We start from the raw sequence: 27,130 nt of genomic DNA, 5'->3' as shown, positions 1-27,130 counted from the left end.
CTCTCAAGAGCCATAACTTTTTCATTTTCCATCGACACAGCTGTATGAAGGTTTTTTTTTAGCAAGACAAGTTGTATATCTTTAATGGCACCATTTTATGTACTGCAGGGGTGTCAAACTCATTTTCACCAAGGGCCACATCAGCCTTAGGCCAGCTTCACACGAGCGTGACGGGCTCCGCCCATACTTACCAGCGGAAGATAGCGTGAAGACGCTTCCCTGCTCACCACCGCCGCGTCACATGACGCGGCCGGCCGTGTCACGTGACGTGCCGGCCGCGTCATATGACGCGGCGGCGGTAGGCGGGAAAGCGTTTTCACGCTATCTTCCGCTGTGTTACAGCGGGAGATAGCGTGAACGGACAGCTTCCATTGACTGCAATGGAAGCCGTCAGCGCGTACACCCGTGGCAAATAGAGCATGCCGCGGGTGAGGACGGGAGATTTCACAGTGCGGAATTCCGCATCGTGAGCATTGAGCTATTAGGTTCAATAGAACCTAATAGCTGCGGGCAACGCAGCGGATTTTTGCCGCGAATTACGCAGCGTAAATCCGTTCGTGGGAAGGAGGCCTTATGGTTGACTTCAAAGGTCCGATTCTAATTGTAAGACCGTATAGTAAAAGTGAACCCCACAGTGGCCCGATCAGTAATAAGGTCCCCCATAGCGGCCAGTGGCGCACACTATTATATATATATTTTATTTATTAGACAGACGCACCCTATTACACACATATAGCACAGGCGCACACTATTACACACATATAGTACAGGCGCACACTATTACGCACATATCGCACAGGCGCACACTATTACGCACATATAGCACAGGCGCACACTATTACGCACATATAACACAGGCGCACACTATTACGCACATATAGCACAGGCGCACACTATTACGCACATATAGCACAGGCGCACACTATTACGCACATATAGCACAGGCGCACACTATTACGCACATGTAGCACAGGCGCACACTATTACGCACATGTAGCACAGGCGCACACTATTACGCACATGTAGCACAGGCGCACACTATTACGCACATATAGCACAGGCGCACACTATTACGCACATGTAGCACAGGCGCACACTATTACGCACATGTAGCACAGGCGCACACTATTACGCACATATAGCACAGGCGCACACTATTACGCACATATAGCACAGGCGCACACTATTACGCACATATAGCACAGGCGCACACTATTACACACATATAGCACAGGCGCACACTATTACGCACATCTAGCACGGGCGCACATATAGCACAGGCACACACTATTACGCACATATAGCACAGGCGCACACTACTACGCAAATATAGTACAGGCTCACACTATTACGCACATATAGCAGAGGCGCACACTATTACGCACATATAGCAGAGGCGCACACTATTACGCACTTATAGCACAGGCGCACACTATTACGCACATATAGCACAGGCGCACACTATTACGCACTTATAGCACAGGCGCACACTATTATGCACATATAGCACAGGCGCACACTACTACGCACATATAGCACAGGCGCACACTATTACGCACATATAGCACAGGCGCACACTATTACGCACTTATAGCACAGGCACACACTATTACACACTTATAGCACAGGCGCACACTATTACGCACTTATAGCACAGGCGCACACTATTACGCACTTATAGCACAGGCGCACACTATTACGCACTTATAGCACAGGCGCACACTATTACGCACATATAGCACAGGCGCACACTATTACGCACATATAGCAGAGGCGCACACTATTACGCACTTATAGCACAGGCACACACTATTACACACTTATAGCACAGGCGCACACTATTACGCACTTATAGCACAGGCGCACACTATTACGCACTTATAGCACAGGCGCACACTATTACGCACTTATAGCACAGGCGCACACTATTACGCACATATAGCACAGGCGCACACTACTACGCACATATAGCACAGGCGCACACTATTACGCACATATAGCAGAGGCGCACACTATTACACACTTATAGCACAGGCACACACTATTACGCACTTATAGCACAGGCGCACATATACTTACCTGCATTCAATGTGGTCCCACTGGCAGGTATACCCGCTGCTCTCTTTTTTGGGCCCTCCTGCATACTTGGGCCCCTGATGTCTCCCCAGGCCTGCAGCCATGAACAGAGGTAGGGCTGGTGAGAGGAGTTCAGCGCTGACCAGGCTCTCACTCTGCAGCTGCTCCTCCTCAGCGTCGCTCTCCTCACTGCAGAGATCATGTTTTCTGCAGTCTTCTTCCCTCCGTTGTCAAGCTGCTATCGGCACTTCTCTATTACTGTCTGCACTAAACAGAACAAGCCGATAGAAGATCGCCTTACAACAGCAGCACGGAGGTGAGGGAACTTTGTGCACAGCCGGCGGGCCACAGAAAATGAGGTGGCTGGCCGGATTCGGCCCGCGGGCCTTGTGTTTGACACCTGTGATGTACTGTGTTGAATGACTGGGTAGAATAGAAAAAAAAGCAATTGTGCCTTTTTGTTTGTTTTTTTTAAGGTAAATTTTTACCCTATTCACCGTGCTTTAAGAGTGACGCATTAACTGTTTTTCTGCTGGTCAAGACTTTTAGGCCTAATGCCCACGGCCGGATTTCCGTCGCGTAACACGGGGCGGAAATCCGCAACGTTTCACTGCATCTATTAGGTTCTATTGAACCTAACAGCTCAATGTACATGCTGCAGAATTCCGCTGTATGTCCTATTTGCCGCAGGTATACGCACGGATAGCTTCCATTGTAGTCAATGTAAGCCGCCCGTCACGCTATACTTCCACTGTATCACAGCAGAAGTATAGCGTGAATACGCGTCCCACCCACCGCCGAGCGCGTCCTATGACACTGCCGACACGTCATGCGCTATACTGCGTATGCGCGCCGAAGCGTCATGTGGGACTTCGCGCAGCGGATCTGCAGGTAACTATGGGGTCTTTGGGAGGGCGTCGTGACGGACTCTGCTGCAGTATTCCGCTTGCAGAGCTAGTCGCGGCTGTGGGCATAAGGCCTTATGCTATTATGAAATTTATACAGCTTAATTCTTTAAGTTTTCTTAATTTTTCTTTAAAAAGTATTTTAAAATTGATTTATATCACCATATTCCGAGCGCCATAGCTTTTTTTAATTTTTCAGTCAACAGAGCGATGTGAGTTGTTTTTTTTTTATTTTTGGAGGGAGAGTTGCTTCTATCAGTACTATTTTAAGGTCCACACAACTAATTACTAATACTCCAGTTATTATCTGGCCCGTTATATTCTTGTACATAGGGGGCAGTATTATAGTAGTTACATTCTTGTACATAGGGGGCAGTATTATAGTAGTTATAGTCTTGTACATGGGGAGCAATATTCTAGTAGTTATATTCTTGTACATAGGAGGCAGTATTATAGTTGTTATATTCTTGTACATAGGAGGCAGTATTATAGTAGTTATATTCTTGTATATAGGGGGCAGTATTATAGTAGTTATATTCTTGTACATAGGAGGAAATATTATAGTAGTTATATTATTGTACATAGGGGGCAGTATTATAGTAGTTATATTCTTGTACATAGGGGACAGTATTATAGTAGTTATATTCTTGTACATAGGAGGCAGTATTACAATAGTTATATTCTTGTACATAGGGGGCTGTATTATAGTAGTTATATTCTTGTACATAGGAGGCAGTATTGTAGTAGTTATATTCTTGTACACGGGGGCAGTATTATAGTAGTTATATTCTTGTACATAGGGGGCAGTATTATAGTAGTTATATTCTTGTACATAGGGGGCAGTATTATAGTAGTTATATTCTTGTACATAGGGGGCAGTATTATAGTAGTTATATTCTTGTACATAGGGGGCAGTATTAGAGTAGTTATATTCTTGTACATAGGGGGCAGTATTATAGTAGTTATATTCTTGTACATAGGGGGCAGTATTATAGTAGTTATATTCTTGTACATAGGGGGCAGTATTATAGTAGTTATATTCTTGTACATAGGGGGCAGTATTATAGTAGTTATATTCTTGTACATAGGAGGCAGTATTATAGTAGTTATATTATTGTACATAAGGGGCAGTATTATTGTAGGTATTTTCTTGTACAAGGGGGCAGTATTATAGTAGTTATATTCTTGTGCATAGGGGGCAGTATTATAGTAGTTATATTCTTGTATATAGGGGGCAGTATTAGAGCAGTTATATTCTTGTGCATAGGGGGCAGTATTATAGTAGTTATATTCTTGTATATAGGGGGCAGTATTATAGTAGTTATATTCTTGTGCATAGGGGGCAGTATTATAGTAGTTATATTCTTGTATATAGGGGGCAGTATTATAGTAGTTATATTATTGTATATAGGGGACAGTATTATAGTAGTTATATTCTTGTACATAGGAGGCAGTATTATAATAGTTATATTCTTGTACATAGGGGGCAGTATTATAGTAGTTATATTCTTGTACATAGGGGGCAGTATTATAGTAGTTATATTCTTGTACATAGGGGGCAGTATTATAATAGTTATATTCTTGTACAAGGGGGCAGTATTATAGTAGTTATATTCTTATACATAGGGGGCAGTATTATAGTAGTTATATTCTTGTACATAAGGAGCAGTGTTATAGTAGGTATTTTCTTGTACAAGGGAGCAGTATTATAGTGGTTATAGTATTTTTTTGATTTGCAGATCTGTGTTTTGTCTTGCTTTCAATTTAAGGTATCCCAATGAATAATGGAATACAAAAACACACAAGGTGTCAGTGTGAAGGAGCCTGTGTTTCTTGAAGAGAACCTGTCACCAGTTTTTTGCCATTAAACCCTTGGCAGGATTCCATAACACTTGCTAATTGCTTTAGGGACACATTTTTGTCAACGTTGCTGAGGTGAAATACAGCACAAAAACCTACTTTTATTCTAGCATACACAGCAGGCAAATCAGCACTTTGAAATAATCTGGGCGGTGATGAAGGCTTTGGAAGTCACTGTTCTATCCACAGCCTACTTGATTCACTTCTTCGCAGGCCTATGATTTCACTGCAGGCTATGTCAAGTTAAGGCTGTTGAAAGAGAAATTAAACGAAAACTTAAAAAATGGCTGGTAGTTAAAGGGTTACAAATGTCTAGCGATCTTGTTGTGTAGACAATGGTGGCTCCTTATCTTCACTCATTTGCTTCAGCCATACACGTCTGTGGGACATACAGCAGAAGACGTACACTAAGCATATGCTGCGTGACAAGTGACTGTGGGGGATCGCAGTGGGAGTGCGACAGCGATTGTGTTGTTTGTGCAGATGATGTACCGTACCTCGTACTGTAATGGAGAAGAGCTCATTCCCTTAGTAAGGACATACTGTGTGCTCAAGTACGTCTTCTAAGTTATTGTATGTTATATCACTGCAGATGCTTGCAGACAGAGCTCCACTTTATTAGGGCACAGTTGGAAACTACATCTAAATCTAGCTTCATATTCTGAGAAGTTGTCAGAAAGCAAGAGCCCAAGATTAGGAGTTTTATTTTGCTTTCAGGTACAGTGTTTGAGTTGTATTGGTTCTTGTTATATATCTGTTAGCATCTAAGGCTCTGCTCACATCTGCGCCGGGGGTTCATTTGAAGTTTCCGGCACAAATGCATTACGCTGCACTAATTTGTTCGGGAAAACGACGAAGGACATGACAAAAGTTGGACAGACCCCATTATAATTAAAGGGGTCCATCTCTCGCTGATCTATTCCAAGCTGTCAATCTCTTTTTTTGCTCATATGATGAAACAGAATGATGAGCTCCGATATGAACAGAGCCTTTAGGGGTATTGTGGGACTTTTTTCTGCTGATGACAAACAGGTCATCAATAGATGATTGTTGGAGACCTGTCGCTTGGATCACCACCGATGAGTTGATTCTTGGGGCCACTATCAATGCAGGCAGTGCAGGAAAGGGAAAACGCTGATCATAACACAGGGACCCGAGTTGGTATTGTAGGCATAGCTCCCATTGAATTCGATAGGCATTGTGCCTGCAGTACCAACTCGAGCCACTATGCTATGGTCAACACTTTCTGCTTCCTGTGAATCAACTTATTGGTGTAAATCCATGCGGCAAGTACTTGCCGATCATCTATTGCTGACCTCTCAGTCATCAGTAGACGAAAATAAACTAAGCAGAATTGTCAAATTTTCAAATATATTACAAAATCATATGTACAACTCAAACTCCCCCCTAAATAATTAAGTTGCCCCTTATACTTTGCTACATCTGACACAACTACATCCATTTGAAATTGCCATTAGGATTCTACAATTTCAAAAATGCTTGATTAGCTAAACTGTACCTGCAACAAGTCTTGCACTACTGTGATCATTAGATGATTGGGATATATTTTTATTTGGAAGTAAATCATGTGACGATTCTCATTCAATGACAGCAAGCAGAGATCTTGAGAATCCTTATAAGTTGATACAGAATGTATATTTATTTTAATTGAAACTGGAAAACCCATTTTAATCTTCACTTTTGACATTTGGTAAATCGTGCTGTCAGTGTTCTGTTCTGTAGTTCTATAGCCGTCCGCTCCGTCAACTTCCAGCATCACCCTATTTACCCCTTCCCTGCACTTGAACTGCGCGGCTCGGTTGGGATTAGCAGCCTGCTGAATGCGTCTTTCTTATTCAGTGTTATATTTTTATCTCACTTGACACGTTTCCTTTCATTTTCCTTCCAGCTCTTGCCCCACTTTCTCGCTCACTCTCTCTGGATTACTTCTCTGTTCTCACATTTGTGCAGCGCAGGAAAAATGCAGACAGTCGTTTTTAGTATTTGCGGCTTTGTGATTTATGGACAATGTTAATGATAAGCTGCAAAGCATAAAATACAAGCCATATCTGAAAGTAATTTATATATATTCTGCTAATATGGCAGCTTATCATCCAGTACGTCTGATAGTCCGGCACACAAGTGCAGTTGACTGAGAAACTACACAAGATCAGAAGACTGAGAAAAACACACAAGTCCTCTCTGGACAACTCCCTTTCACTTGGGGAAGTTCTAGATAGACTGTTGGTTATTCTACTTGAGCAGCTTTGTAAATCTGATGCTCCCCAGAATGGAAATCTCAGTACATCTTCTGTGCAAACATTGAACTAGTAAGGAATGCTGAGGGATTTCAGCTCTGAATGCTCCATAAATGTGAATACACTGTTGTGTGAGTATTAGAGATGAGCGAGCATTGCCCTTAGCGAGTACCTGCCCGCTCGGAAGAAAAGATTCGGCTGCCGGCGGCGGGCAGGGAGCGGCTGGGCAGAGTGGGGAGGAAAGGACGGGAGATCTCTCTCTCCCCCCTACTCACTGACTCAACTTACCTCTCACCCGCGCCGGCAGCCGAACCTTTTCTTCCGAGCAGGGAGATACCCACTAAGGACAATGCTCGATCGAGTAATTGTCCTTCGCTAGTATGCTCGCTCATCTCTAGTGAGTATCTATACTTAGGTTTTTATCCTTAGATTGCATCGGTATGTCAGGAGTGTCAAACTAATGTTCACTGAGGGCACACCAGCCTTATGGTTGCCTTCAAAGGGCCGATTGTAATTGTATAGTAAGTGTTCGCTCACATTATGAGCACCATCTTTGTGCTCATAGAACCCATTGATTTTTTTCATGCAAGTGCAATCGCGTGAAAAAAATCTGCGTCATGACATATTTTGGTGCGTATTATGCGCTGTAATAGGCCATTGAAGTGAATGGGCAGGCAGAAATGCGCAGTCAATGTGCAGGAAACCTGCGTATTCAGATCGTGTTTGCGTACTATTTCTGTGTGTGCAAATATGCAGTGTATTTACGCACACAAAAACACGCTGGAGCGGTCGAAAAACACGGCCTAAGTGATTTTTGATTGTGCTAATATGCAGGATATTTGCACGACTGAAATGTTCTTACACCTGTGTGAACGAACCCTAACAGTGACTCCCATAGTGGCCCCAGTAGTAATAGTGACCCCCCCCCCCATAGTGGCAAGAGTAGTAATAGTAACCCCCCATAGTGGCCCAAAAGTTAGTGTCTCCCATAGTGGCCCCAGTCACTACAGTCTGGGTGAGTATAATTCCTGTTATTTTGATTCATGGCTGGTGGGCCGAATTTGGCTTGCGGGCCTTGTGTTTGACATGTATGGGATATGTCCTATCAAGTAACCTTGCAATGTACACTGAATGATGACTGCCTAAGAAACACCTACTCAATAACAGGTTGGTATGCCTCTCTGGGTGATCACTTCTTTGAGATATCGGGGAACAAATTCCACAAGGTGGTAAACATCTTCCATACTCAACACTTCCCTTGCCCGGTGCAGCAGCTACATCAGTTGGTGCACATTTTGCAGATAAGTGGGAGCCCCCTCCAGCATATCCCAAACATGTTCAATGGGATTACAGTCTGAGTTTGGGGCCAAAGCAGTGTGGAGAATTCATTGTGTTCCTCCAACCACCCTGTAGTGATTCAAACTCGATGAAACAGTGTTGTCCCATTGAAAGATGGCCCTGTGGTTGGAGAGGACTTCCTGGAGATATGAGTGCAGATGGTCAGCTCACAGGTCCCTGTAGAATTCACCATTCCAGGATTGTGGTATGATGACAAACGATCCTAGGAAAAAACTGCCCAGACCTTGCAACTGCGACTACCGGCCTGTTGAACCCCAATAGTACACCCCTAATATGTGGCTTCATGCTGTTTATGTCAGACACGGACTATGCTATTTGTATGGTTCAGCAGGAAATGAGACTTGTTACTCCAGACAACTTTCTGCCATGTGTCCAAGATCCATTGATGTCTTTCCTGGACCCAAACAAGGTATTGTTGGTGGTGACACAGGGTCATAAGGGCCACCCTTGTTGGTCTTTATCTGTTGAACCCCAGTTAATGTAAAGTACATTGCATGGTCATTGTGGAAATCTGTCTAACTTCCCTGCTGTTGTACTTTGTATTGCTGGGTCAGTTGCTCCACTGTGGCACATTATTGCTGAAATACCAGATATGTGCCACGTGATGCTCAGCTCTAGGATCAACCACTCATGGCCTCAGGCTGTCATCTTCTGCCGGATGTCTGTCCATGGTTCAACCAGTCTTGGTACACACTTGATACTGTGGCTCAGGAACAGCCAACGAGTGCACTTGTTTCAGAAATACGGGCACTGCTCCTCCGGGCATCAACAGTCTGCCTGCGGTCAAAGTCACTCAAGTCACACATTTACCCATGACTGCCGAATGTTGGTTGCCTTCTGCTACGCAGAGGAGAGGTCGTCACGTTACCTGAGAGCAGATTGTTACGCGGCCGTCATGTGGTACCGTGTTACTGATCACAAGATGTCACGTGCCAGCTGTTCCTAATGCAGAGAGCGTTCAGTCTACATTAGTAATGTATTTTTGCTCTCAACAGCTTTTCTCAGTCCAGACTGCGCTGCCCGTCTCTGGAGCGGTCAGCTCCCTCATACACAGTGGCAGATTGCTTAATGTAGAAGAACAATTATGTATTCCCTGTCTTGGTCTTTCTGATGGCCATGCTGGCATCTGCAGCAGTGCCCGCTCATCTGTCTCCAGAGCGGTCTGCTCCCCAATACACAGACCACACACAACCAGTGGACAGGTATAGCACTGGAAGAAAGTAGCCATGTTTTTCTAACCTTGTGCAACTCCTTTAAGGTACATGCAGACATCATGGAGAAAATCCGCCCATCCCATTGTTGTGGATTTCATGCATTGCAATAAATGAACTTCACCATTTTTTCACAACAGAGTATGTGGCAAATTTGATAATTTGCAATATAACTATTTTCCGCTGCAAATGACTTCCACCGTCAGTGCATAGTGTTTGCTAAAACCCCAACCAATTGCATTACATTACTGCACTGTGTTGCAGAATTATGGCATGCATTCCATAGCTTCAAATCAAATATATTTGGAATTGCCCTTTAAGAACAGACCCAGTGGCAGACTTTGCTCCCCACGTCCTTCTCTAACACGGTGTGTAATAGAAAACCTTATATTGGAACTCCTGACATGATTCTCTTTCCAGATGATGGTTACTATAGCAACATTTTCTTTTTTAACTTTGTTGGATTCGTGATGATTCCTCCCACCTTGAGTCAACTTTTATTTCTCAACCTCCTCTTGTTCCAAAACACTAGTTTGACCCCTTTCTGGGGAGAACTGGCGTAAAGTTTACTTTGATCTCTGACGCCTCACACAAGCTAGAATCGGGGGTGCAGAAAGACTCATGTTCAATTTACAAAGTTTCTACAGAGATGAGAAGTGTTTTATTTAAAGCTCTGCTCAAATTAGCTTCTTTTTATATTTTGTTTTCCTACAGCTCCTCATGGCGTGGGTGGAAAGCCATATGGTGAGGTCTATCATTTTCTAACTGAAGGGAAAAGTAAAACAATCTGAGTTATTTGTGGATTTCTCTCTATGCACGATACCCTATAAGATGTTCTATAGGACCATGGAATATTCCATCGTCTGCCTATGGAGGGATTCCAATTATAATACTCATGCGGCAAAGACTAGTAAATTGAGTCAGCAGGGGGTGCATATAACTCAGAATAGTTTCCCTGCAGACATGTTTTTCGGATCAAGAGTTTGGGGTCTGTATTTAGAAGTCTAGATTCGACAACCCCAACCACTAGAGATAGGTATTCTGATACTTGGAGTGCTTGGTTGGTTATCCAAACATCTGATTCCTATTGTCATATGCAGAACTGATTGTATGGGAGGCCTTCTCTGGGGTTTACTCTTGACCTCTGGGCCTTGTGACTCTGTGTCCACCTTTCCCTGCCACCAATCATCCTGGCAACTAAAGGTACTTCTAGAAATAGGTTGACCCGTTTGTAGCTATTGTGTATTTTATTTTGTATGCTATGCTTGATCTTCCCCTCCCATTGCCCACATATGTTTTCATTCCACACTGTTTTATTCTTTCTCTTGGCACAGTTACGGTATTGTTTATACTACGTTATGAAAATCTCAATAAACATTGAATGTGGAAAAAAAAAGTTTAGGTTCGGTTTGGAATTATTCACGTTCCCATAATGGTTGATTTAGGGAGTGGAGAACGTGGCCGTTCCTCAGGGCTTCTATTTCTCAGGCTGTATTCACATGGCTGATATTTCCATGCAGAACTCGCACTTAAAAAGAACCCATTCATTAGAAGGGGTTCATGTACATGTGCGATTTTTTTTTTTTTCTCACTCGGATTGATGGTCCAAGTTTGAAACATTGCTGCATGTCCGATTTTTGTGTGAGTCTCGGATGAGAATAGGACATGTAATGTACATTGTCCTGCACAGCACATGAATGGAGTGTCCGTGTGATGTTCAATGCAAGTTGCAAGTGAGGATCTTTAGCGCAACTCACTCTCTATCGTGTGAATACAGCCTTAGGTCCCCAAGGACAGGAATCCTAGAAATCAACTAAAACCACCCAATATTAAGCATTGCATTTGGAAATGGATCTGTAGTATTATGTGGGAATTGATTCAATTTTTCTTACTGTTTGGACACTATATGGTGGTATATGGCAATGTTAGCTTCATACTATAAGACGATGTTATGGGTTATGTGGAAGGGAAAATGCAAGAAAAACTGTGTAAAGGTTAGAATTAGAGATGAGCGAGCACCAAAGTGCTCGGGTGCTCGTTACTCGGGACGAACTTTTCGCGATGCTCGAGGGTTCGTTTCGAGTAACGAACCCCATTGAAGTCAATGGGCGACACGAGCATTTTTGTATATCGCCGATGCTCGCTAAGGTTTTCGTTTGTGAAAATCTGGGCAATTCAAGAAAGTGATGGGAACGACACAGCAACGGATAGGGCAGGCGAGGGGCAACATGTTGGGCTGCATCTCAAGTTCCCAGGTCCCACTATTAAGCCACAATAGCGGCAAGAGTGCCCCCCCCCCCCGCACTGTCAGCATAAAGATCGTTCTCCTCTGCCATAGCTGTAACAGCTGTGGCAGAGAAGAACGATGTTTGCCCATTGAATTCAATGGAGCCAGCAATACAGCAGATTCCACTGAAAGCAATGGGCTGCCGGCGATCGCGGGATGAATTGTCGGGAAGGGCTTAAATATATAAGCCCTTCCCTGCAATTCATCCAGAAATGTGTTACAATAAAAATATATACCGGCGTATAAGGCGACGGGGCGTATAAGACGACCCCCCAACTGTCACCTTATATGCCGGGAATACAGCAGAGCAAAGAATAAAAATCATTACTCACTTCACCGGGCGTTCTGTGGTGCTCCTGCAGGCTGTCGCTCCCTCCTGGTCCACGGCAGAGCATTGCTTTCTGGACGCAGTGGTTGAAATCCCCGCCTCCAGAAACACACGTGCCTTCAGCCAATCACAGCCATTCAATGACATCATTGTGCCTCTTCTTGTATGAGGCACACCATGCACCAGAGAAATTGTACTAAGCCTGGCGTCGGAAATGGCACACTTCTAAAGGTGCACCACTAAAGGTATTTCTGGACATGTCAATAACGCCTGGTTTTGACTTGCACCACAGTTTAGATAAGTCTATTTGTTCACTTCTATATCTGGGGTGCTGGAGCATCTATTTTCCCTGTACCTTTGTGGTTTATTGTTCTTTGAGTGTTATCTACTTTTGCTATTGTTCCCTGTTATCAGGGTCATCCCAGTACGTAGGGTCCTGCTAGTACGTAGGGTCTTCCCTCACTTTAGAGTTTTGTTTCCTCGTCTTCCCCGTTTTTTGTGTTTCCTTTTGACATTTTAGTGTAATCGGCATTTATACTGTGTATATATTCATCCTTTTAGGATGTAACCAACATGCCCTGGTCAGATGTAGCAAAAAGAGGATTGGTGTCTGATGCCTGAAGAGGAGCAATGACCCTTTATCACATAAGGCACGAATATTCTCATAGCCGTAGCTGTATTTTCCTTCCGGCACCTACCCGCTACTATTCGGAGGTCTCTCTGGTGTTGTCCTTGACACCAGGGGATGTTGTTGTCCTGGATGAGCTGTTTTCCTGAACTCAGCATAGTTGGAGATAGTGATAGACAAGTCTTGATTACCATTGCCAGTATGAATAATTTATAGAGCGTATCAAAATGCTTGGAGCCTTCAGGATGAGGGAGAGTTGTCAGAAAGCTGAATCATCTATTTCTTTCTGTGAATGGATGGAAAGACATTGTCATTTAATTGATAATATAGGGTTGTCTCCTTTTATAACACACAGCTGCAGGAAATACTAGCAAAACTAAAGAAATCATAGCTGGATAGATAAACAAATATATAGATGGATGAATACATATAGCAAAGAGATACAGAGATGAATATGACACAAATAAGATACACAGAGGCAACTGTCTCTTCTGTCTAATGGGAGGGAGTGGAGGGGGTATAGGAAATGGGGGAAGATACAGTGTAAAAGATGGGGGGCAGATATGAGAGGAAGATATGGGAGAAAAAGTTAACATAGTGTTATCTGTTTTATAACGCATGGGTACAGTAACTTTTAGGTTTCTGAAATGTCTGGAGAAAATAAAAAAAAATGCTGATGATGTTTCATTAATTCAAATCTATATCCTTAAAGGGACTGTCCACCTATTAAATCATTGATGATCTATCCACCACTGCCCAGAATCCCCACCAATCAACTGTTTGCCAAGCCACTGTATTGGTGTATAGAACCAGAAAGCCCTATGCTGGTTATTGCAGGCATTATTCTTATTTAATTTAATGGCGTTCATATTTAATGGTAACATTACCTGCAATTCCAGCGCTGGTCACTGCAGAGTGTATGGAGCTGTCAACATCTAGGTCCATACCGTCATGCCCTGAGGTTAGCTTATGAATAGATCAAAGATGGACAACCCCTTTATATAGAACCTGCTTTACCCCAAATATATCTCCCTAGTGGTGACTACATATGATGTGGCGTTGTCCCAAGTCATATTGATTTTGGAAAGAATTGTTAGTATTTCAGTTATAGTAGATTTACATGTTAAAGTAGAATTATGCAAGACATTCATGAAACTTTTTCTGCGCAAGTGGGGATTTGTGCAAAAATTTGCAACTTTTCTTAAAAATGGGGCAAGAGTTGTCTGGTGGGGGCGCCCCAGACTGACACACTTCTGGTATAATTTATGCCAGTTTCTGGGGTAAATTCTACATAAGTAAATGCCAGATTGAATCTGGCGTACAATTCTGCTTAGGCATGTGGGGGAGCCGAGGATGCCTCTAATACACGAAGAGCCCATATTAGACACATTTTGCATTAGTGGAAGGATTATTAAGACAGATATTTATGTGTCTTGTGTAGGATAACTTTTGATAGATGGAAGTGAGCTGCTGTAACTAGATTAGTTCTATTATCTAGGAAATTGAAAACTAGCGGCTGGAAAAAAAAGTTTTATTTTCTTGTAATATGTTGATAAAGTAGCTTAATTTTATTTGGTTTCTGATTTTGGGTTACAAATCAAAAGCTGAAGTTCTCGATACTTGCAGCTAGCAACTTGCATGTAAAGTCATAGGCGTCGCATTGTAATTGGGTGCACAGGGCACACTTAATCAGTGGCTGTAACGGGGAATATTTTGCTATTAATAATTTGCTATTCCATAAAACGTTCGAGAACCTTTCAACCATTATTGTGACCCGTTATAGTCTGTGTATGTCTGAGGTAAAGAACAGACCTGCAAAAACTAAAATTATTATTTGTCACCAGCTAGGAGCAAAGAATAAAGTGGGCATAGCTCCAGATACCACCAGTCTGAGCCATATTTGGAATTCCTGCTGCCCTAGGCACTTTTAGTGTTCACCCCTGTTAAAGCAGCCTATAGGAGCCAATGGCCTACACATATTGCCTGTAATACCTTCTTCTTACCAGCAACATCTTCAGACTATTGGCTGCTGTTGTTTAGCGGGGTTCCAGCCACATGCATTTCATGCAGCTTGAGACCCTAAATAAGATTCTACAATTGAGATAGCTGTCAACCAAATGCTCATTAGGATGGCAGCTATTCCTCCTTACTCCCCCATGCATACGAATGCTCAGATGAAAAAGTATGGGTTGTAATAGGGAGCAGGAAAAAAGTCACTTCTGGCAGCAGCTTGCATTGTTTCATTACAATTTTAAAGGGGTAACCTCGTAATCATAACATAGGGGATAATTTGCTAATCAGTGAGATCGGACCATTGAGACCCCAATTGATCCTACGATATTGCCCCTGGCGTGTCCCTAAATATTGACAGTGGTGCTGCACGATTCACTTAAGTGGAAACTGCTGGATATAGCAGAGTTCAAGCCCTCGGATTGCACCATTGAAGTGAATGGCACACATGCAACCCCCAACTCTCAAAATTGTGGTACATACTAGAGGCTATTTCCCTGGATCTGTAGGAGTCCTAGCGGTGAGACTTCACCTCCACTCAATTAGCCAAGATAGGAATACCCCTTTAAGGCCTCATGTCCACGGGCAAATTAAGATTTTAAATCCGCAGCGTTTTTCCTGCACGCGGATCCGCGGCCCATAGGGATGCATTAGACACCCGCAGGTAGTTAAATACCTGCGGATGTCATTTTTCCCTGCCGGCGCGGGTCCCGCGTGCAGAAAAAAATCCAGACATGCAGGAGACCGCGCCTGAATTAAACTCACCTGCTCCGGGCGATGCAGGTCTTCCTTCCTTCGCGGCCGGAAACTTCTTTCTTCGGCCCGGCGGATGTGCCCGGCGCATGCACGCGGCACGCAGCTGGCGTGCCGAGCACATCTGCCGGCCCGAAGAAAGAAGATCCGGCCGCGAAGAAGGGAAGACACGCGCGGCCCGCAGCATTTGAGTTTATTCTTATTTTCAGCCCTCATGTCCGCGGGGCAGGAGGGACCCGCTACGGATTCTCCATGGAGAATCCGTAGCGGGCCTGATTTTCCCCGTGGACATGAGGCCTAATACTTTTACACACTTTTCAAATAAGAAAAAAAACATTTATTTTTGTTTCACCATATTCTGAGACCCATATAGTTATTTTCATTTTACAGACCTGTTTGTTTTTTTTCGCAGGACATTCTGTATTATTCAGTGTGACCATAGTGGGGTAAATAAGTCTTTTTTGATCACCTTTTATTCTTTTTTTTGAAGAGTATGAGCAAAAAAACCCCACAATGTTGTCATTTTTAATGGTGTTGATTGTGTAGGATAAATAATGTGTTGGGGTTAGGGTGAGTTCACACACAGCCGAATTGCTACGAGACTTCAGCTTCAAATTACGAGTCAAAATTCCACAATGTCCAGTACAATGTGAGTGAATGATATTTAAAGGGCCACTCCGGTGAAAACATATTGTCCATGCCTGCCCCCTCACCTGATTGGCCAGTCACACTCTGGAGGTCTATTTTGTGGTTTGCAGCAATGTCCCTGCAGTACAAATCTGTCTGATGCTTGTCAGGCACCATCTTAAAGGGAGTTTGCCATCTACTTTTAGCTTATGGGCTGAAGGTCGCTGACCCGCTGAGTCCGGGGAATGTAAGTATTGAACGGTGTGCTAAGTAGTCCGCACGTTCTAATTTTATAATGGGTAGACTACTTAGAAACACCACTGAATGCATTGAGCGGCGGCTTTCAGAGCGCTCACATCGATGGAAGGACAGGGATGGTTAGTATAACACCTACATCCCCGGACTACACGGACATACAGCGACTCTTCTATCTCGCAACAATGCTGTGACAGAAAAGTTGTTTATGTGAATAAACACATTGAAATCCATGTTTTATTTTCACGTGAGTTGTGTCCATATCACAATCGGATGGAACTCACATGTGGAAATTGCTTCTGTGAATCCAGTCTGAGGCCCCATGTCCATGGGCCCGCATGGTTTCCCCATGCAGAATCCTGCAGCGGATTCCACCCGGCCCTCAGACATGAGGCCAGAAAATACAATATACCGTATATACTCGAGTATAAGCTGAGTTTTTCAGCATAAAAAAACGTGCTGAAAAAGCCCCCCTCGGCTTATATTCGAGTGAGGTGAAAAATAAAAAGAAACGCTCAATACTCACCTCTCAGCCGGCGTCTGTGTCCCCGGCGCAATGCTGTTGGCGGTGCGAGAACTGCTTTAGTCCTCTCCCTGCTGTCATCTCCTTGGCTTGGTTTTAAAATCCCTGCGGTCACTGCTGTGATTGGATCGAGCGCCGGCCAATCACAGCCGGCGCCCGATAAACCAATCACGGCCATTCAGTGATGTCTTTCTGAATAGCTGTAATCGGTTTATTGAGTGCCGGCTGTGACTAGCTAGCACTCGATCCAATCACAGCGCTTCCTCACACAGCGCTGACGGTGGGGATTACAAAACCAAGCCAGGGAGATGAAGCAGCTTGCCGTACCGCCGGGGAGAGCATTGCGCCATGGACAGCATCGCGCCAGGGACACCGATGTCAGCTGAGAGGTGAGTATTGCTTTTTTCTTTTTTTTACCTAGTATATAGTCAAGTATAGCTCGGCTTATATTCGAGTCAATAAGTTTTACCATTTTTTTGTGGTTAAACGTATTGACTTGGCTTATACTTGGGTCGGCTAATACTCAAATATATGGAGCAGAGAGACCGAAACCCTGAACTGACCCTAACGCAGGTCCCAGCTGTAGATGAGTCTGGCAGGGAGGTTAGCAGGCATTCCCCTGCGCCCTTCATCTGTGTGTGCAGATTGTCGCTCTGATTCATGGAGCAGCAGAGCACAGAGCAACCTGCTGGCGTTGCTCCACCAATCAGCGCTGGCAGTGCAGGGTAGAGGGAGGAACATTACTACTTTTGCGCTGTTCGGTCTCTGCCAGTGACCTCTGTGCTCTTCCCTCACTCCCCTGGAAATAGGTTAGTTTTGGCTATAATGTCCAATGGAGGCCAGGAAAGCAGTTTAATACAGAAAAAAAGGCTGTATTTTTCTGCTCACCCACTGGCGGCGCCCTACAGGCCTGCAACCAGTGTTATACTGAATACAGTATGTAGTGATGTGTGTGCCCTCTGCTGGTGATATTATTCAGATTCGCCTTCCGATTTTTCATTTTTGCATTGTGTAGTATATGAACTCCACGTCTGTTTATTTCAGTCTTTGCATACAGTAATTATAACATATAATATTCCATCTACTGTGCAGTATCCTCCAGTATATAGTACACCGGTAGACAGATACTTCGTCAATAACAAATGTATCAAAGAGACTTACAATGTATAAATAAGTTCATAGCGTTTCTGTCTCTTGTCTTTACTTAGTCTTACATTTCTGTACCATCTCACACCAGATTTGACGATTTGAAGGTGCAGTTTCCTTGGTAACAAACTTTAGGGTTGAGTGATTTTGAAGTTTATGTCTCAGACTTTGAACGTGTAATCGATACACACTTCGTCTTTCTTTAATTACTTGTTCTTATATTGGGAATTTGATTCTAGCTTTTATGCTCCATCCTGTCCTGGTGGCTCAGACTATGCAGTTAGATATCTGATTCGGTGCTGTGGGCTACTGCTAGACTTTATCCCAATGTATTTCGTCTTCTTAGTTTATATCCACAAACTTGAAAATCCGATTATACTATAATGATTTCTGTCCTGCAGTGATCATTATGCAACTGTTTTAATGGGCATTGAAGCTCCACATTATGAGAGTCTACATGGGATAACGATTTCATGAGCTTGCAGTTAGCTTGGAACGTGATGTACAGCATCTTTGCTGATGCTACTGATGCATTATGATAGGAAGGGTACCGGCATTAATGTAACCAATTACCATATATGCTGATATGTTTAATGTCATGCCATATTGGATGTATTTTTATTCTATAACACAAGTGTGGGTGTATAGAACAGAAGCATCTCAACAAATAGGTAAATGCCCCCTTCATTATGGTATGGGATTTTGCTACCTAGGACAAAAGGACCTTGCATCTGTTTTTCCTCTAGCCCCATTTCATGAGCAATTAAGTTCTGGACAAGGAGAGTCAGTATACAGTTCCACTACCCAGTAACAAAGAGTATGGATTCAACCAAGGAAGCGGGCCGCCTCAGTCAAGGGCCCTCTAGCAATGGTAGCAACAATATTCTTGTTTCAGCCTACATAATACCGGCATACCACAGTATACTGGCAAATATTACGAATAATACTGTCATATACTGTCATATAATATTCCTATATAGTACCCAAGTAAATTGCAGTATACAAATAGTACTCCTTTAAAGGACCCACAAAATACCACAACTTAATTCACAATTAATGTCGCCATACACCGCTTTACATAATACTAGATGGTTTTAGTTGGCGTCCCTTGTTCCTATGCATAGAGTCCTCTTTGGAAAATGGGGTCCAAAGCAACAAGCAGGTAGTACTGTTGCAATTTTCAAATGGGTTTTCTCACAGTTGCTGTCAATAAAATACCACCCTATATTGACAATGTTAATAATATTCCGTAAATACCATCGTGAAGGGACCAAATAATATGCAGTCTTCCAATAATGTTGCCTTATAGAGCTCATTTAAGATTGTCATATAGTTCCAGCATAATACAAGAAATCAATTTACAAATGTGGCTAAATAATATTGGGTGGTTAGTTTGCTTCTGGGGTTCCTGTCCTTGGGGTACTGCTAGGAAATCAAGGTTCTGGATAATTGCCCAGTCTGCCACACCCTAGAACGTTACCCCAGCGGCATGGCAATCCAGCTACTCAAACACTAAGGGTGGCTTTACATGGGACAACTATCGGACACAAAAATAGCTCAAATGAAAGATTTTCAATGATAGTTGACTCAACAGGGTACTGAGCAAGAAATCGCTTGTTAGTGGCTAGCCTCTTTGTTTCATCTCACTGAAATAGAAGGGTCCCGTGGGGAAGTTTTCGCTCAGTGTAAACAGGCAGTCGTTTATCTTTGAACAGTTGCTTGTTTTTGTCTTTGTGAAAGCACAGGAGTAGAGATGAGGGAACTGCGCAAAAGGTCAATTCAGCCAGTTCCACGACTTTGAGTTCAGTTCAAATTAGCTAACCACTGAGCCATCAAACTTCTTTGTCCTTCCTCCTTCTCCTGCTTCTTCCTCTGAATGAGAAGAAGAAGAAAGGAACAATCTCCTACTTCTCCTTCTTTAAAGGGAAGAGGAAGAAGGAGAAGGAAGAAGCAAAAGCATGGTGGGTGAGTGGCTGACCAAGGACAACACGTGCATGGAGTTTGTATGTTCTCTGTATCTTCTTCTTGTTCTTCTCCTCTGGAGAAGTTTAGTAGTTAGCACTTGCACTCCTGGAGCCCTAGATTCAAATCTGAGCAAGGACAATATCTTCATGGAGTTTTTTATGTTCTCTTTGTTGTTTTTTGTTCTCTGCCTCCTCTGGAGAAGAAAGAAGGAGCATGATAGTTTAGTGGTTAGCACTGTTGCTTTGTAATCCTGGAGCCATAGGTTTATTTATGACCAAGGGCAACATCAGCATGGAGTTTGTATGCTCTTTGTGTTTCCTTTTCTTGTTCTTCTCCATAGAAGGAAGAAGCATGGTGTTTCGGTGTTTAGCTCTGATGCTTCGCAGTGATTGAGTCATAGATTCACATCTGACAAAGACAACATCTGCATGGAGTTTTTCCAATTCCATGCAGATATTGTCCTTGAAATCACAGAATGCAGCCATACTTACTGATACCAAATTGCTATATGTAGGAGCATTGCATAGGTGCAAAATACTAATGAGCAACCACTCACATATCTACCATATATTGAGGGGAGTGGCTACTTAGTATTATACTTTCACATATTTAGACATGTAAAGGGATACAGGTCAAACGATACATGTAGTGCACCATGCAGGCTTACAACCTATTAATGACACCACATACAATTCAGCCCTGTGGTTCACTGAAAAGAAAACCACACGGGCTCCAGTTCTGCAAGGCAACAGTGCTAACCACTGAGTTACGTCTATTGACGAGGCATCGCCACCGCGCTCTTAAAAAGTGTTCAGTACTTGTTTTAGGGTCATTTTTAAGTGGACTTCCAGTTCGGCAGAAACTAACAGCCCGAGGTTCGGTTCTCATCAAACCTCTACTCTACACGGGGGATAAGTCTTGGGACAATTGTCAAGCATTTATACGCCAGACAGTCGTTCTGTGTAAAGTCATCCTAATAGAGCATATTTTTCAGGCGTATGGGTTTCCATATGTGAAGATTTAAAGACAATTGTTATATATTCACTATTAGCCAAAGAGGAGGAAGCAATGATAAAAGCCTCATTTCAATTTCACTTAGTGTATTTTGTACAGAACGTGGTAAAGATGTATTTTACTTCGAACATTTGTTTTTGTCAGCTTTGTTTATTGCATTTCTGTCTTGCCTTTGTCACAATACATCATCCTCTCTTTGCCGTTACTCGTGTTGACACCTTCTGGCAGGAAACAAGATAACTGGAAATCTGTATATGGAACCGCTTCTCTCTTTTCTGTGTGACCAATCAAATTCCCTGCCTCCCAGTGTGCGCTGTAGCCCATTAGATGTCACCTTCTTCATGTGTCACCTTATTGTTTTAAGGTAATTGTGTGGGAAATCCAAAGATAAAACTTTTCCCTAAAGGGGTTTTCAGAGGGACCCATGCCCATATGCCCTCCATGAGCCAGAACAGAAAGTTGTTGTGTTGTAGGCACGTCTTCTGGTGGCCACCCTTGTATTATATGGGCGGCTTTTAATCTGGCATTTCGACTTCCTATTGGCTGTGCCTTTCCCTGGCAGAAGTACCTGTTGGAATGTCCTTTTACACGGGACGATTGTCAGGCCGCGGACAGTCATCCCAATGATTATCGATCTTTCGCTTTCATACAAAGGCAATAGTCATTCAGTGAATGGAGGTGGAGCTCATTGGAGATCTCTTCTGACTGCTCACCTCCATTTACCGTGAACAGGCAGTTGTTCATAGGTGAACGACTGCCTGTTTAAACAGGCAGATCGTTGATTTATTTTTAAGCCTGCTTAAACTGAACGACAAACGATAAGTGCACTAATTATCATTTAGCGTTCAGTCACTGGCAGTGTTCACACTGAACAATTATCATTCAGTTTCGCACAATCCGGTGACAATCTGAAAGGTAAGAAAAGGACTAGAGATGAGCGAGTGTACTCGGATAAGTACTACTCACTCAAGTAATTGGCTTTATCCGAGTATCGCTGTGCTCGGGGCTAAAGATTCGGGGGCCGGCACGGAGCGGGGAGCTGCAGGGGAGAGCGGGGAGGAACGGAGGTAAGATCTTTCTCTCCTTCTCTCCCGCCTGCTCTCCCCTGCTCCCCGCTGCGACTCACCTGTCAGCCGCAGCGGCACCCGAATCTTTAGCCCCGAGCACAGCGATACTCGGATAAAGCACATTACTCGAGCGAGTAGTGCTTATCCGAGTACGCTCGCTCATCTCTAAAAAGGACTCTTAGTTTTTGCTGACTTCTCACTGATACTGTAATATTTCCTTAGTTTTCTATAGGATAGATATATGGCAATAGAGAGCCCCTAAAGCATAATACTATAATAAATACTAAAAGCTATAATAACAAATGAAGTCAATGGACCTTCAGATCTAAATGTATGATACAGGTTTACGTTAACACATATTGTTAAAAGACATCCTACAGAGTGCCTATAGCCATTGGGACTCCATACAGGTTCTGATCACGCAGACGTGCCTCTCTTGAAACAATAGGGCAAATTTGCTAATGCTGTTTAATAGTTAGTGTAAACTATAGATGCTCATCCACGTGAGACTAAAGACCCTTTTACACGACAATCGGGCATGAATATTTGTAGGTACGTTTGATTGACGGCCCATGTGAAGTTGCACCCAATCAGTCGACAAACACACGAGTGCTCATTTGTCAGCTGATTGTATCTTTTGTGCGTCTGGAAAAATAATAACTCTTGGCAGCACATCTCCCCGGAAGGTGGATGTGCTACTGACAATTAAGAAAAAAACACCCTGGATTCTGTTTTGGGTTGGTGGACCCACCTGTATCCCCTATTAAGGTATGAGTGATGCTGGGCACTTACCTGGTACCTTATTGAAGACTAAATCGCCCTGACCGTTGCCACTGGCAGATCGCATGATTGTGACCCTGGACTCTAGTTTCGCAGAGTCTGATGTCTTGCAGCACAGCAAACAATGTATGATTTGACTTCAGCAGCTGGGATCAGAGCATTTTTGTCTTCGATAAAGTGACGGTAACAGAGTGTCCAGCACTATTCCTAGCTCAATAGTGGAGACAAGCCACCATTAACCTCGAACACCCACCCCTCCGCAAAAAAAATCCAGAGTGCAGTGAATGGGGCGACAAATGTCAGCTTGTGTAAACAAGCGTAGATCTCAATTATGGACACTCATTTAATGCGAATATCAGCTGATATAAATGCTGCTAGGGTTGATGAAAATGGACAATTTTTGAACAAAAGCTATCATGGAATATAATAATGAATGATAGTTTTAGCTGACTGATGACAGTCTGGCATCATCTAGAAATAAGTCTGCCACGTTCCAAACTTTCTCACAAGCTCTTTCATCTATGAAAGATCTGTCTTTGAAAGAACGTTCCCTGGAAGATTGTTCGTCCATCACCTGGTGGTGTTGAACTCTTACATGGTCACCTTTTAGACTAGAGAATCTTAAAACGTGCCAGATTTAACACGACTCACGTTGCATGAAGTGAATCGGGTCCATCTTTAGACCTCTTTATCTAAATTTATACCACCTATTAGTTGGCTTAGTTTACGCCATTTTTGAACCAAAGTATATATTAAAGGAAGGATATCTAGAAGCAAGAAGCACACTTGTTACAACGCAGTTTCTATTCAGCTGCTTTGTAATTGGAGGAAGATGACTCCCGCACCCTGTACATTTATTTTTGTAATGTATTTTTTTAAGTATTATTTCACATTAAAGCTGTAGATTTACTGTAAAAATCACTTTATCATTATTTTTAAATTCCTTATAAAATGGAGGGTTAGTAAGAGACCTATGAGAAGCCCATGTATGGCATCTCCTCCTTTTCCTGACCTTGAAATCTCTTGGGCAGTGAGAGAAAGCGAGGACAGATGGCAAATGTAGAGTTATTTAGTTTGTGGATATTACAGTTAATGAGATTAAGGTTTAACAATGTATGTAATATGTGTAAGTAAACCTTTCAAGAGGTAATCCCATTATTTTAATACTACATTTTTTTCTACAGGGGAAGTAAAGAGGGTTGCTAACTTTCTCAAATACCGGTGTTTGTGCAAACCAATATTTACTATACGATATGCTATTGGGGTCCAAATTCTTAGTTTGTTAGAAGTAAACTGAGCTCAGGAAACTAACATTAAATCCCACAGCATGGGATGTAATCCAAAGTAATCTGTTTACTGAGTGACTGAGAACAGGTTTTATAGGGTCACATGTTCAATTACTATAATTAAAATCTATTATAATTCATTTGTTACCATTGGTCAAAGATCATACACAAAATATAAATATACAATATAAGAGTCGACCATACATGATTAACTTCTTGGAACAATAAATCTAAACAATAGAGAGAATATTTAGGAACATGTCAGTCTGATCTGCCGGCCAGTCTAAAGGCCGCAATAGCTATCTTCTGGAACAAAAGTCTTAGTGATTCACTCAAGGCTTATTTATTAAATAACCATTTAATATCCATGAATCTTCCAAAAAGAGGACAAATGAATACAGTGAAAAGAGACACAGAAGATGGCTACAGGCTTACAAAATAGCTACGCATAAGATAGAACATGGAGTCATATCCATTTCACTAACAACGGCAAGATTAACCCTTTCCAATCCACTGTCTGACGTCTAAAGACATTATGATTTAAGGCTGTACAGCTCAGATGTAGGAAGACGCCCGTCGGGGTTCTCTTACTGTATATTGCCAGCCTCTCTGCTGTCGGAGCCTATCCAACGTGTCACCTCATGCAGTACTGGCTTTAGCCAGCATATAGCGCCATTGTATAATGGCAGAAAAAGAGTAAGCCCCCTGGGAAAACCAGGATATAAATTGGATTGGCAAGGGTTAAAAAAAAAAAAAGAGGCGTGCTTTAGGGATGTTTAATATGGATTTATGTTCTCCGTATCAACAAATGGTCCCCCGGTACAGCTATCCTAAATACACTATCAGACCAAGGTATTGGACACCTGAACAAAAACCATGATAGATGGCTTGTGTGCCACGGAAAAAAACGGTATATCCATTGGTGTACAGTTTGCGTCCTACAGTGCTGACACTGACTTGGTGTTCACTCACTGAAGATTCGCAGTGGATAGTGGAAAAGTGAACTTTACAAACAATCCCTCCCTGCTGTCATTTGTCCCCTTTGGTTGGGTTGTCCAGTTCTTAGTCTAGGCATGGTATGTCCCCCCCATCAGTAGAAAGGGAACTCCATTGAGCATTGGTTGCAGCATCTAAAGTATTAGCTGCGATCCTGGCCACATATCTCCATATGCTGGCCATTAGAGCAGGGTACCACCTGTATAATGCTGACTTCTGCAAGTTACGGTGCAGGCAGATCTCCTGCAGTCATTGTGCTATAGTGGTACGGCAACTCTTGTGGTATACTATTGCATTCTGGGGCAAGAAGGGGTTAAATGTAAATTTATATCTTCTTAATTTGTTCGACAAGTCAGCAAAAAATGCAGAACGTTTGCATACATCAAGGGGAAGGCGCTCAGTAGGTTAAGTTTCTGTATATAAATATATATACCTTCGCACGGAAAACTCTTCATATATAAATAGGGGATTTTTTATGAGATTTATTGCATTTTCTAGTCAATGGTGGATCCAACTAGGACTAAAATAAATATTTTGGCATAAAGCAACCTTCTTATTTTGCCCGTCGTGCTAATGTTTGGAGAATACAAAAAAATTAAGCCTTGTAATAAACCGTGCTTTGTTCACTTAGGCCGAAGGAAAGAGACATGGCTCATGGTTGCTATGGGAACCGGCCTGTCAGGATAGTTTTATTAAGGTCCAATGGTAATTCTTATTCCCAAAAGCATGTTGTCAGATCTGCTCTTAGTCAAAGTGCACTAGAAATATTTTCCATATTATTTTCTTGTACTTTTCACATAATGTATAATTGCATTTAAATGCGCTGGATTTGGCAGTGATAGAGCTGTAAAACAGGAGGATCCGCACTCCGAGAAAAATCATTCCTCTCGTTTATTCCCATCCAATGCTGTTGTCCTGCTGTTTCTTTAGCTTTAGATTGTATACAGTTTATTATATAGTACATAACAACTGCTAAAAGGAACCTGACCATAAAATAAGAGCATGAGCGCTTCTAATAGTAACCAATGTATTAGTATAAGACAATACACAACATATGTTTGATAACAATGTAATTTATAACATAGTTGCTAACTGTCAAGAACTAGCTAGAGGGTTAGGATAGTTGTGTCCCCTCGAACAGAGCCACCCAGAGAGTATCCCCATGAACCGTTCCTGAAATTGCCAGACTAATCCCCTTTATAAATGGTGCCAGGCAGAGTTACCTTGTGAACTGAGCCAAACAAAAGTACACCCATGTGAGTGTACTCACAAAGTACTCCAGTGAGTGTCCCCATAAAAGCATGTTTTTTTTTTTGCTTTTTTTTTTTAAATCATTACCGAAAATAAAATTAAAATATAGCTTAATACCGCATTTTGAACAAATAAAAACATTTTAGGCATCACTGCACCTCTAAAAATCCAACCTATTACAATAACACAATTGCATCTTTTTGGTCACCCCGTCTCCAAAATAACATTTTATAAAAAGTGATCTAAAAGTCATATGTATACAAAAGTGGAACCAATAGAAACTGCAAGTTGTCCTACAAAAAAAATCAAGCCTTCACACAGTCCCATTGTTGAAAAATAAAGTTATTGTGCTCTGAAGTTGGCAAAAAGGAAGTCAAGCTCTATTGTTTCAAAGTAGTACAACAAAAAAACATTGGTATCACGTTAATCGTACTAACGCATACCCCGTTCCCCCCAAAATAAGACCTATCCTGAAAATAAGGCCTGCCATGATTTTTTGGGGAGGCTTGAAATATAAGCCCCTGCTGAATTAGATTAAAAAAAGG

General features: G+C 42.6%; 1 protein-coding gene across 5 annotated transcripts in view; it reads left to right on the top strand.

Moving 5' to 3' along the window:
- Positions 1–27,130, top strand: part of ACOT7 (acyl-CoA thioesterase 7) — a 176,990-nt gene that overhangs the window by 44,350 nt on the left and 105,510 nt on the right. The gene's annotated exons all lie outside the window — the stretch shown is intronic.

This window comes from Eleutherodactylus coqui, chromosome 6 (genome assembly GCF_035609145.1).
Source record: "Eleutherodactylus coqui strain aEleCoq1 chromosome 6, aEleCoq1.hap1, whole genome shotgun sequence".
Classification (NCBI taxonomy): Eukaryota; Metazoa; Chordata; class Amphibia; order Anura; family Eleutherodactylidae; genus Eleutherodactylus; species Eleutherodactylus coqui.
The sequence above is the reverse complement of the archived record's forward strand: the minus strand, read 5'-3'. Positions and strand labels throughout refer to the sequence as shown.